Below are 11,639 nucleotides of genomic sequence, written 5' to 3' on the forward strand. Positions count from 1 at the left end.
AAATGTTATTTACATTTTAGAATAAATATGCAAAAAATTTAAAGTAAGTTAATAAAAATATTATTTAAATTTAAAACTCGATGAAGAAGTTCTTATTATACCTGTCATCACAATTAGCAACAGGTAGTTCACAATTGCAAGCAGAAAACTCAAACAATGAATCAAAGTTCTTCTCCAAATAAACAATGCTGAATATGCTCCCTTTTGATTTTTTTCCGTATACTTCTCTCGTGGATCAAGGGGAGTTTATATTTCACTTTTCTCCATAGCTCAACAAGTTTAATGCTTATTTGAGAAACAATTTGTTGATCAAATATTTATTTGGCAATGAGTTGTTTATGGAGTTTGTAGCTGAACTGTATAACTTGTTTAAATGTGGGAAGGTTGCAAACAGGAAGATCGTTTGGTAGTCCTGCAAACCGAGAACTTGTGCAACGAGTTCTACTTTTAAGGGACTTAGCAACTTTTCCCGTTTTATTATCTATTTGAAAACAAGATTCAATAACATATTTTAAAATACAATATTTTATTTCTTATTTAGTTACAGTTAGATCAATGGACTTAATACAAATTGTAGAAACTGTAGATTGTGATTTTTAATATTATAATTAAAAATAAAATTATTAATATAGGTAGTTCGACAAACGTTCGTTTGCGGCGGAAAATTAAGTCAAAAAAATTGCTATGATTTTCCTTTTAGAGCCTGAGGCAGAATTTTTGCTACCTGTCAGTAGTTGCTTTTTCTAGTTATTTACAAAGGCAGCTGCCAATAAAAACGGTACCATTTTGAAAGTTGGATTCTTGCTGTTTACAGTGATCTTTTCGTTTTAATTTTAACAATTCTTTTTATAGTTACATCTCTCCAATGAAATAAGGTAAGTTTAATCTTAAGAGATTTTTTTTTGTAGATTAGTAAACTCAAATATTATTGTACCTACTTCTAGCTTATAATATTACCTTTCTTAAAATGTATAATATTACAAAATATTTTATAGCCGGCCAATTTTAGAGTGAGGCTATTATATTCTGAATTTTTATTTTAGTTTTCTCCAAAGCTGCGAGCAAGATAAAGCATTGTTTTTATAATAAAAACAATGTTTTATCAAACCAAGTGATTTTAAACAATAAAATTTTCTTATCTTTCCCATTTAGTATTAAAGTTTAATAAATATGTATCCCCATCTACTATTAAACTAAATAAATATGTCATAAACTGTGCTAAATTACAAGATTTAATTTAAATCTAGTAATTTAGCACAATTTATGACACATTTATTATGTTTACTATATTAAAAATATAAAAATACTAATATTCAATCATTTTCAATATAATTTTTGTTTTTATTTTCATTTAAGTCATACAAAAAGTCCTCTATATTCCAATTAGAAAAAGACAAGGAAGTATTGCAAACTCAAAATGTGGTGACAGTTAACATAGAGAACCCAAAGAAATTGAAAACAGACTGTTCAAAATGTCCTAATTTAAGAAAATCTCTAGTAGTGCAAAAGAAAACAATGGGAAAACTTTTTTTTTTTGAAACAGATCAAATACTTGAAGGAGAATTTTTGCTAAGTTCGGATAATATACACATAAAACGTTTAACCCAAGATGTTAAAAGGAAAAAAATATATACCGACAAGTTCAGATAAGAGAAGAGAAAGTTGAAGCTAGAAAATTCTTCATTAAATGCACGTTAAGAAAGGTTGATAAGAAGGTTGTATAAAAGTTAGAAAGGTATATAAAAGTCTTTCATTCTAGATAGATGTACAAACGTAAATTGAATTTTGTCCTAAATCTATCAAACTTCTTAATTATAAGTAAAAAAGCCTAAAACAGTACAATATTTAAACAAAAAACTTTAAGGAATAATAATTATAATTATTATTCCATAAAGTTTTTCGTTTAAATATTGTACTGTTTTACGCTTCTTTTTTTTTTTATGTTTTTTAATTTGATGTTTTAGTTTCATATTATGGTGTTTACTTAAAATTAGTACTTGTACTATATGTAAATATTCCATGAAATGTAAAATCTATTTAAGAATACATTTGATTTGATTTGGTTTGACATTGAAAAATTTTAATAGGACTATTTTAAATGCAAAGAGAAAAAGTAAAAGATAATAATATATATATATATATATATATATATATATATATATATATATATATATATATATATATATATATATATATATATATATATATATATATATATATATATATATATATATATGTATATATATATATATATATATATATATATATATATATATATATATATATATATATATATATATATATATATATATATATATATATATTATATGTATACACCTAAACTGAAAGAATAAAAAAAGAACTCAAAGGCATTATCAAACGGGGCTTGGAATTAGATGATTTCAAAAGTCAATTGGACCACAGAACAACTCACCAGCACACATTTTTTCTCCAAAGTTATATAACAAAAGACAACATAAAAAGCAAGTCAGATATAAAACACATCATTCTTCTATTAGGCTGGCGCAGATGTATTATTAATACATTGTTTCCAGTTCAGAATGTTGCACGCTGGATCTTCTTAACTCAATGCATGGTTTTTGCTTGTATCTCTGTTTTTATGACAAGGCAACTCATTCTATTATCTCCTAATGAGGGTACAGCTCTAAAACTCAGTTTAATAGTTCTTAGGCCGGCTGGTAGTCAGGTTTCCCAAACTCTGTGGCAGCTCTCAGACAGGCTGATTCCATCAGCAGCTGAAAAATATCAAAGTATTAACAGTGCCATGTTGCGAATGGATGGTGTCCCTGTTTGTACTTATGGTGTGCGTTGCGGAGGCCACATTAGGAGCCCTTTGTTACGACTTAGGGTTTATTAATAGTCATGAGGCAATTGCTTGGGGTACTAAACAGTGTTCTGAGTACTATCTATGCTTTGAGTCAAGTATTTCAATCAAATTTAAAAATGAATAAAATACCAAAAACTATAAAACACAAAAAATCATCATCATCACCAAGTTCTCTAAGCCTATCATTCACTAATATTCGAGGTCTTCAAAGTAACTTTTCTTCTGTTGAGTCTTATCTCTTGCAAAGTTCACCAGACCTACTTGCTCTTTGTGAGACTAATTTGAGTTCAGCTGTCTCATCTTGCGATCTTAGTGTTGATGATTATTTTCCTTTAATTCGTAAAGACTCCAATAGTCACATGCTTGGCCTGGGCATTTACATTCGTAAGAATTCACCCATTTGTCGTGAAATTAGGTTTAAATCCACAGACTATTCTTTTATGTGCTTTCGTTTAACACCACTTCACTCTATCGCCTTTCTCTTTGTTTTATATTGCTCTCCTTCATCTCAAGACTGCACTCTTTTTGATGTTATTTCTGATCATATTGACCAAGGTCTCTCTCTTTATTCATCAGCTAATATAGTGTTGTTAGTGACTTTAATGCTCATCGCACTGAATGACTTGGTTCTTGTGTCAGTGACTCTGCAGGCATTAAGGCCCACAACTTTTGCTTTTCTCAATCCCTAACTCAAATAATCAACTTTCCAACTCGCTTTCTAGACAACCCAAATCATTTACCTTGTCTGCTCGACTTATTTCTTGTTTCTGATCCTAGTCAGTGCTCAGTTTCTCCTCATTCACCCTTAGGCGCTTCTGGTCACAGTTTGATCTCCCTAAAACTAATATCTCATTCTTCTTCATCACCTTAATTCGCCTATTATCGTACCTCTTACAACTACAGTAAAGTTGACTGGGACTCTTTCCGTGACTTTCTTCGTGATGGCTCTTGGGTAGAAATCTTTTGTCTTTCTGTCGACAAATGTGCTTCTTACATAACTTCGTGGATTCAGGCTGACATGAAATCTTTTGTTCCCTATCGACAATTCCAGGTCAAGTCTCACTCTTCTCTATGGTTTTTCTCTGTGCTGCTGCGATCGCCAATCAAAACCGTTACTTTCATATCTATCAGCAAAACAATTCTCCAGAAAACAAACGTCTGTTTATTACTGCTAGAAACCATTGTAAAAATGCTTTGTCTAACGCCAAAGCCGCTATTCTCAGGTCATTAAATCTCGTATTTCATCTCAACAATTAGGCTCTTGTGACTTCTGGAGAATCTCTAATAGTATCAATAATAAGGGCAAATCTTTAGTTCCACCTCCCTTGTATAGTTCAGACTTTATCACCTCAACTAAAGACAAAGCTGAATTGTTTGTTAAAAACTTTTCATCAATAACATCTCTTGATTCCATTAGTTGCGTTCTACCTGATTTTGTCAACAAACAGGTTGATCCATTGCTTGACATTCGTATCACTCCAGCTTCTGTATCTAAAGTGATTTCCTGCCTAGAATCTTCTACAGCTTGTGGCCCGAACAACATACCTGTAATTGTCTTGCAGAAGTGTTCACCCGAGCTGCCGTCTATACTTTCAAAACTATTCAACAAGTGCTTATCAGAGTCTTGTTTTCCAGCCTGGTGGAAAGCGGCATCTGTTATACCTATTTTCAAAAATTCTGGAGAGCGATCTGATTCGTCTAACTACCGCCCCATAAGTTTTCTTCCTATCATAAGCAAGGTTTTTGAATCTATAATTAACAAACACTTAATTTCTCATCTTGAATCTAATAACTTACTTTCTAAGGTGGCATTGTTTGCTGATGATACTACCATTTATTCTTGTTGTGATAAGAAGTCAACACTCTCTGATTGCATGGAGGCGACATTTGAGCTTGAAAAGGATCTCACTTCTGCTACAGCATGGGGCTCACAGTGGCTGGTGAACTTCAATACAGATAAAACTCAATTTTTTTTGCCAATTGTTATCGCAATAACTTAGATCTTCCTATATTTATGAACGGTGGTGTACTCAATGAGTCATCTCTTCTTCATCCTCTAGGATTAACTCTTACTTCCAATCTTTCTTGGAAACCATATATCAAATCAGTTGCAAAATTAGCATCTGCTAAGGTTTCACCTCTTTATCGAGCTCGTCACTTTCTTACTTTGGATTCTATTCTCTATCTCTATAAATCTCAAAATCCAGCCTTGTATGGAATACTGTTGCCATATCTGTGGCGGATCTTCTAATGATTCCCTTTCTCTTTTATAAAAGGTACAAAAATGCATTGTAAACATTGTAAACATGTTCTTGCAACCAACCTCCAACCATTATCACATCGTCGTAATGTTGCTTCTCTTTCTCTTTTCTACAAATACTATAATGGGCACTGCTCTAAAGAGCTAGCGTCTCTTGTGCCATCTACCAAAATTCATTCTCGTGTTACTCGTCATTCAATTAAGTGTCATCCTTTTTTTGTGACTGTTCCTCAGTGCTCCAAAAATACTTATTCGACTATTTTTTTTCCTCAGACATCAGTTCTTTGGAATTCGCTTCCTTCATCTTGCTTTCTTGATTCATATAATTTGCATTCCTTCAAGTCGTTCGTCAATCATTACCTGGCTCTACAATCCTCATCTTTTCTCTTCTAGTAACTTCTAACTCTAATTAGTGGTTGCTTGCTTGTTGGAAGCGAGGATGTTTAAAAAAAGTATATATCCGTAACTACATCTGTATGTGCCTCCTAAACCAAGTACGATATAAAATCCTGGGCAAGTTATCCGTTTTGTTGTCAAAGAGCTGACTGGTTTTAAATTTAAAGCTGTTATTGGAATGGTAAATGCTTTTTATTTTGTTTTTATTGTACATTTTAACTATAACGTTTAACGTTTAAAAACTCCCAAAAAAAAAATAAACTGCTCCCAATACCCCCCGTTAAATCTGCCACAGTTTTTTTTAGTCTTTATTGTAGTATATTAATGCAGAAAGCCACCCTGAAAATTTGTGGTCAATATCTATATAAGTAATTAAGCAACACTAATATTTCTCTCAAATTGCTACATTTGTGGTCACAATTTTTGAAAGAATTTCATGCACAAAATTTTGACCTTTAAAAATTGATAACTTTTTAGCAAATTTAGTTAGAGAAAAAAGGATTGCAGTTTTGGAAATCGTTTATTCTGCTGTTTCCAATTATATAAGTCATTTCAAAATAGAATGAGTTTGATATTTTTGTTGAACTATCTAAATACTAAACATAAATACATGTTTAAATAATATTTAAACATAAATACATGTTTAAATAATATTTAACCATGTATTGATATTTAGTATTAATTTTATGTATATATATATATATATATATATATATATATATATATATACATATATATATATATATATATATATATATATATATACTATATATATATATATATATATATATATATATATATATATATATATATATATATATATATATATATATATATATATATATATATATATATATATATATATATATATATATATAGCTAAACAAAACCCATCCCAGCCAACTAAATTTTCAATCCATCTTGTAACATCAAATATCAGTAAGAACCTTTGATCTATTCAATGTCTGAGATTGGTTTTTGTTATAGTACACCAAGTTAGGAAGTCCTGTTCGCTTCTTTTATTTTAGAAGCTTTACCGTACCTTTTTCTAAAACCATGATAATCTCACTGTTGCAATTCACTGTTAAAGTTCCTATTAAATTAGGCAGTGAAAGAAAGTTACCAACATTTCTATGTTCATCTACATTTTTGAGCGTACCACGAAAAGGTATACATTATTTTCCACAATAAACAACAGAAATCATTATACATTTCATAACTCGTGAATTACATTTGATTCGTTTAGCAAGTTCTTTCCTTAGTTGACTGTCAACTCTAAAAGAATCATTTTCAAGTGTTGATTGAATAGTATAATATCCGTCCAAACAAAGTTTGTGAAAAACACTATATTTTTGATAATCTAACTTTTTCTTTAAGCCAATTTTTAATTTTAATTTATTCCAATTATTAAAAGGTTTGTAAAAAAAAGACCTCTTATCGTCTCTTTCTTTTAAAAATAAAGTACATAGGTCGTTAAACAAACCTTATTGTACAACAGAGTAACATAACCTATTAACATTCGCCTATCTATTTGATCATATATTTTGGAAAGTTTGTTGGTATAATATGTTTTTTAATGTACTGAATTTTGATTTCAGGCAACATCTTTATTTTATTTTTCTCAATAGTCGATTTGTACAGGCCGGTACTGATGCATCGGCTACTAATTCAAATTTGTACTTTTTTCTTGCAGCTTAGTAAGCTCCTACGAGCTCATTAAGCTCCTATAAGAATGAATCACAACCTATAGAAACCCCGCGTAGTTAGCTCCGTTGACCTGCTAATAACTGGTAGCTTTGCTATCCCCATATGAAACTGGTCAGACAAGTTTAAATGTGCCATTTTTATCATCTTATTCTTTTCCTGATTGAATAAATCCTCAGTCATCCTATAGGCAAGCAGATATAAAGCATTTATTAAACACCTTAGGAATGTATTATTATTAACATTAAAAATGTTTTTAAAAAACTCTTAAATGTACTTCCGCAACCCCCTTCCTCCCCATAAAAAACAAAAAAAAAACAATAGATAATAAAATTTAACTATTAATGGAAGGCTCCCGTTTGATAAAAATTAAATAGTGGTACATCTCCGAATAATTAACAACTAGTTCATATAGCTTGTTGTAGTCCTCGTGTTTAATACCTCTGTGGTCAATGGCCTCTTAAGGAACATCAGAATCTCCCTTTTAATGTTGTTTAACAACTTTAAAAACAACCCAACCTGTAACCCATTCTAATCAAACCTGATGTGCTCTGTTTTATCCACCTCGTTCTGAGTGACCAGTCTTTACATAATCTTACATGTAGTGCTTTCCTGTGCTATTTTATTTTCTCATCAGTAAGGTCCTCCACAAAATGAGAAATGTGTGCCTCCAACATGTGTTGCCTGCAGATAAATCAGAACAGGTAAGGTTGTAAAGATGGTAAAAACTCCAAAAAAGTACGTCAGTGTTGGAGTGTTGGAAGCAGTGATGTCACAGCATGTAGCAAGATCTGATCAGAATGTTGTAATACTCTCGAATATTTAAGATCACATCTGCCTGATCAACTCTCTTGGAGCGTTCAGCTTATCAATATCATTGAATAATGTGTTGAATCTTGTTCTTCAAATCCATTAAAAAAGAAGTAGTACACAGTACGGATCAATAAATGTTTCACTATTGCATGTAAGATATTCGCTAGGAAACCTTTGAGAACAAGCTACAACATACTTAGATTTAAACCGTAAAAATTTTAAAATAGTCATAAATATCTATTAATAAAATTGTATATCTGAGGTTTTCCAATGCTGAGAAGCTGGTTAAAATATTCTATCAATCAGCTGCCTATGACAGTTCGTTGATAAAATACTTTACAGGAAGCAGTAGCTTTCTGATATTAGTGTATGTCTTCCTCTTTTTTCCTTTATTTGCATTTATTCTGAAAAGACGACCAATGTTAGCCACAAAACTGAACTTTTTAATTAATCAAAGATGACGTAAATTGGCATGTGAAATGTTTTTTTATAAGAGAATTATACGTTTATAAACATATAAGGCTCAGGTTATGTTTAAAAATTAAGCGTTATCATACGCTTAAGCGTTATCATACGCATTTTGTTGAGTGTTACTGTATATCAGGCATATTTATGAGCAGAATACTGAAATTTTTGTTGGTGTTTGTTAAATCCATAAAAACCATTTAATAAAGTTATTGCGTTGCAAAACAAAAATATTTATATAAAAGTATAGATAATTATTTTCTTGCCATGAAGACTTACCAGAATGCACACGGTTTTGTAAGCTTAAGTATAATTATTAGACTCTTAAAATATTTTAAATAAGCGTACCTAAGCCTGTTACAAAAACTCAATCATATAAAATAAACGCATGCATTACACTAATAATATTATTCACCTTACTGTTCATCAATAAATGTTTAAAAAAACACAAAAAACGAAAAAAATGTATTAAGAAATTAAATAACATTGATACTGTTCATCAATAAATGTTTAAAAAAACACAAAAACGAGAAAAATGTATTAAGAAATTAAATAACATTAACACTGTTCATCAATAAATGTTTAAAAAAACACAAAAACGAGAAAAATGTATTAAGAAATTAAATAACATTGACACTGTTCATCAATAAATGTTTAAAAAAACACAAAAACGAGAAAAATGTATTAAGAAATTAAATAACATTGACACTGTTCATCAATAAATGTTTAAAAAAACACAAAAATGAGAAAAATGTATTAAGAAATTAAATAACATTGACACTGTTCATCAATAAATGTTTAAAAAAACACAAAAACGAGAAAAATGTATTAAGAAATTAAATAACATTGACAACAGAACAACATTCATTTTCAAAAGATTTCATTTTTTTAAATTTTACTTTTTGACAACTGATTTTGTTTTTTTGGTTATTAATAGCTTCAGCGGATTTCAGAGAATGGAATAACTTGAGAAATATTCTCAAGAAGGAAAAAAAACAACCTATTTCTGGTACACCCTTTTGCTGAGCTCTACTCTAAATTACGCATGTTTTTGAGTACAAGTCTATTAATAACGGAATTCTTAAAGATTTGATGCATGAAAACCATTTGATGAAGTTGTTTTTTATTAGCGCAAAATAAAAATATTTATGTACAAGATTCGAAAAAAGTTTATTTTTCTTTTTTATACAAGGCTTACAAGAAAGTGGGCATTTTTATAAGCTGAAGCATATATCCGAGCCTCTCGATACTTTTTGCCGAAACATATCCGAGCCCATTTCAAAACTCAGTATGCTTTTAAAAAGTTATAATAACGCTATTCAACTTAGGCATCATTATTAGCTTTATTATTTACTTTATTATTAATTCATTATTTACTTTATTATTAAAACAAAATAAAAGATAAAAATAAATTTCATCACATATTTATCCAACATTGATGTAACAGACATTTCTTATCGAAAAAATTATTTTTTTCAATTTTTACAGCTATCACTTACATTCAGCGTAGAAAATAATCAAAAACTGAACAAGGTTTTTTTGTCCAAAAAAAAATCTTCTTCAGTTTTTGATTATTTTCTACGCTGAATGTAATTGGAAAAAAAATTTTAATCTTCAAGAGATTGAAGTAAATTTGAGCCTACATTAGAAAGAAATTTAAAACCAATATTTTGTAATTATAAGACCGGTCAAGGTTTTAGTGCAAAACAAAGTTTTGATTTTGTATGAATATGTCAGTACCAGTATTTAAGACAACTTATAACGAAATCAGTTGTGAGTTGTATAATGCTTTTGTGCGAGCAACACAAGAGTCAATGAAAGAAGCTTCGAAACAAATACAGTAAACACATGATAAAACCAATACAGTAAACTCCTGATACTTAAACCTTGAAGTGACAAAGAAAATGTTCTGACTTATCGAATGATTATTGATAGTGTTTTTTTGATTTATGAAGTAACTTTAATAAGAAATATTGATTTTAAAATACTTTGACCTACTGGAAGTCCGAATCATCGAGGATTTAAGTTTTTGGGAGTATACTGTACATTTAAAAACTGCAGATGGTTTTTTCTGACTATTGATCATTAATCAAAAGTAGTTAGTTGTGATGATGAGATCAACATCCAGATTATGCCATTACGAAAAGAAAAGTTATAAAAACATCCAAAAATATATCGGAGCACGTGTATGATCAAAGCTGGTTAAAGGTTGACTGATCGTAAGGAAAACTTCGGGTAATAAAATAAAATGTTGTATAAAAAGACATTTCTAGATTAAAAATTGATTCCAACATCGATGATTCAGTTAAAATTAACGAAAATGAATACAGAAAAATATGTAATTTATTAGTACTTTTGACTCCCGTTAAAGCAACTGCGGAAACAGTTTGTCGACGAGACGCAACTTTAATTTCCGCTGTCATTGCATTAGAGTTCATGTCGGCAAAAATAAAACCACAAGCGTTTAAACTCGATAGCAGTAGATTTGAGTAGTAACAGTGATGTTCAGATGAACCGACGTTATTAGGCTACGAATATAATAATAAATTCAAAACCATTAGTGAACAATTAAATAAAGTTATGGAAATAAGATTGGCAGCAATACAAACACCACCTGTAAGGGTAGAAAGTATAAATTCTAAAATTCAAAAAGAAATGTTGTTTTTTGAAATTGGTAACACAAGAGGTGATCACCTTTAAAACACATAGGATTATATACTGTCTATACAGACAACAAGTGTAAAGCCCGAAAAAGCATTCTCCGCCGCTGGATTTTTATGTTCAAAAAATTGAACTTATAAACATAATATTTCAATTGATCAAAATAAGTGAGCAGGTGCTCACTTATTTTGAACAATTGAAATATTTTGATGGGAGACCGTTTCAAAGCATTTGAGTGCGTGTAAAAAAAATAAATCAATAAATGTTTTTAAAGCGTGAAGTAAAGGATGCAGTGCAGTGAAAGAATGCGACTTTGTTGAATGGCAAGTCAAGAAAAATGAGTTTCGGTTGATGGATCTAGAGGTGATTATTAGAGTAGCAACATTGGTTGTATTTAAATAATGGGAGAGTGGCTCAATATTTGGACATAATTTAAGTTTAGATGAGCTTGACTAAATCATAGATAAATTATAAATTGCACCCCAAGCAATA

Source organism: Hydra vulgaris, chromosome 11 (assembly GCF_038396675.1).
Source record: "Hydra vulgaris chromosome 11, alternate assembly HydraT2T_AEP".
NCBI lineage: Eukaryota > Metazoa > Cnidaria > Hydrozoa > Anthoathecata > Hydridae > Hydra > Hydra vulgaris.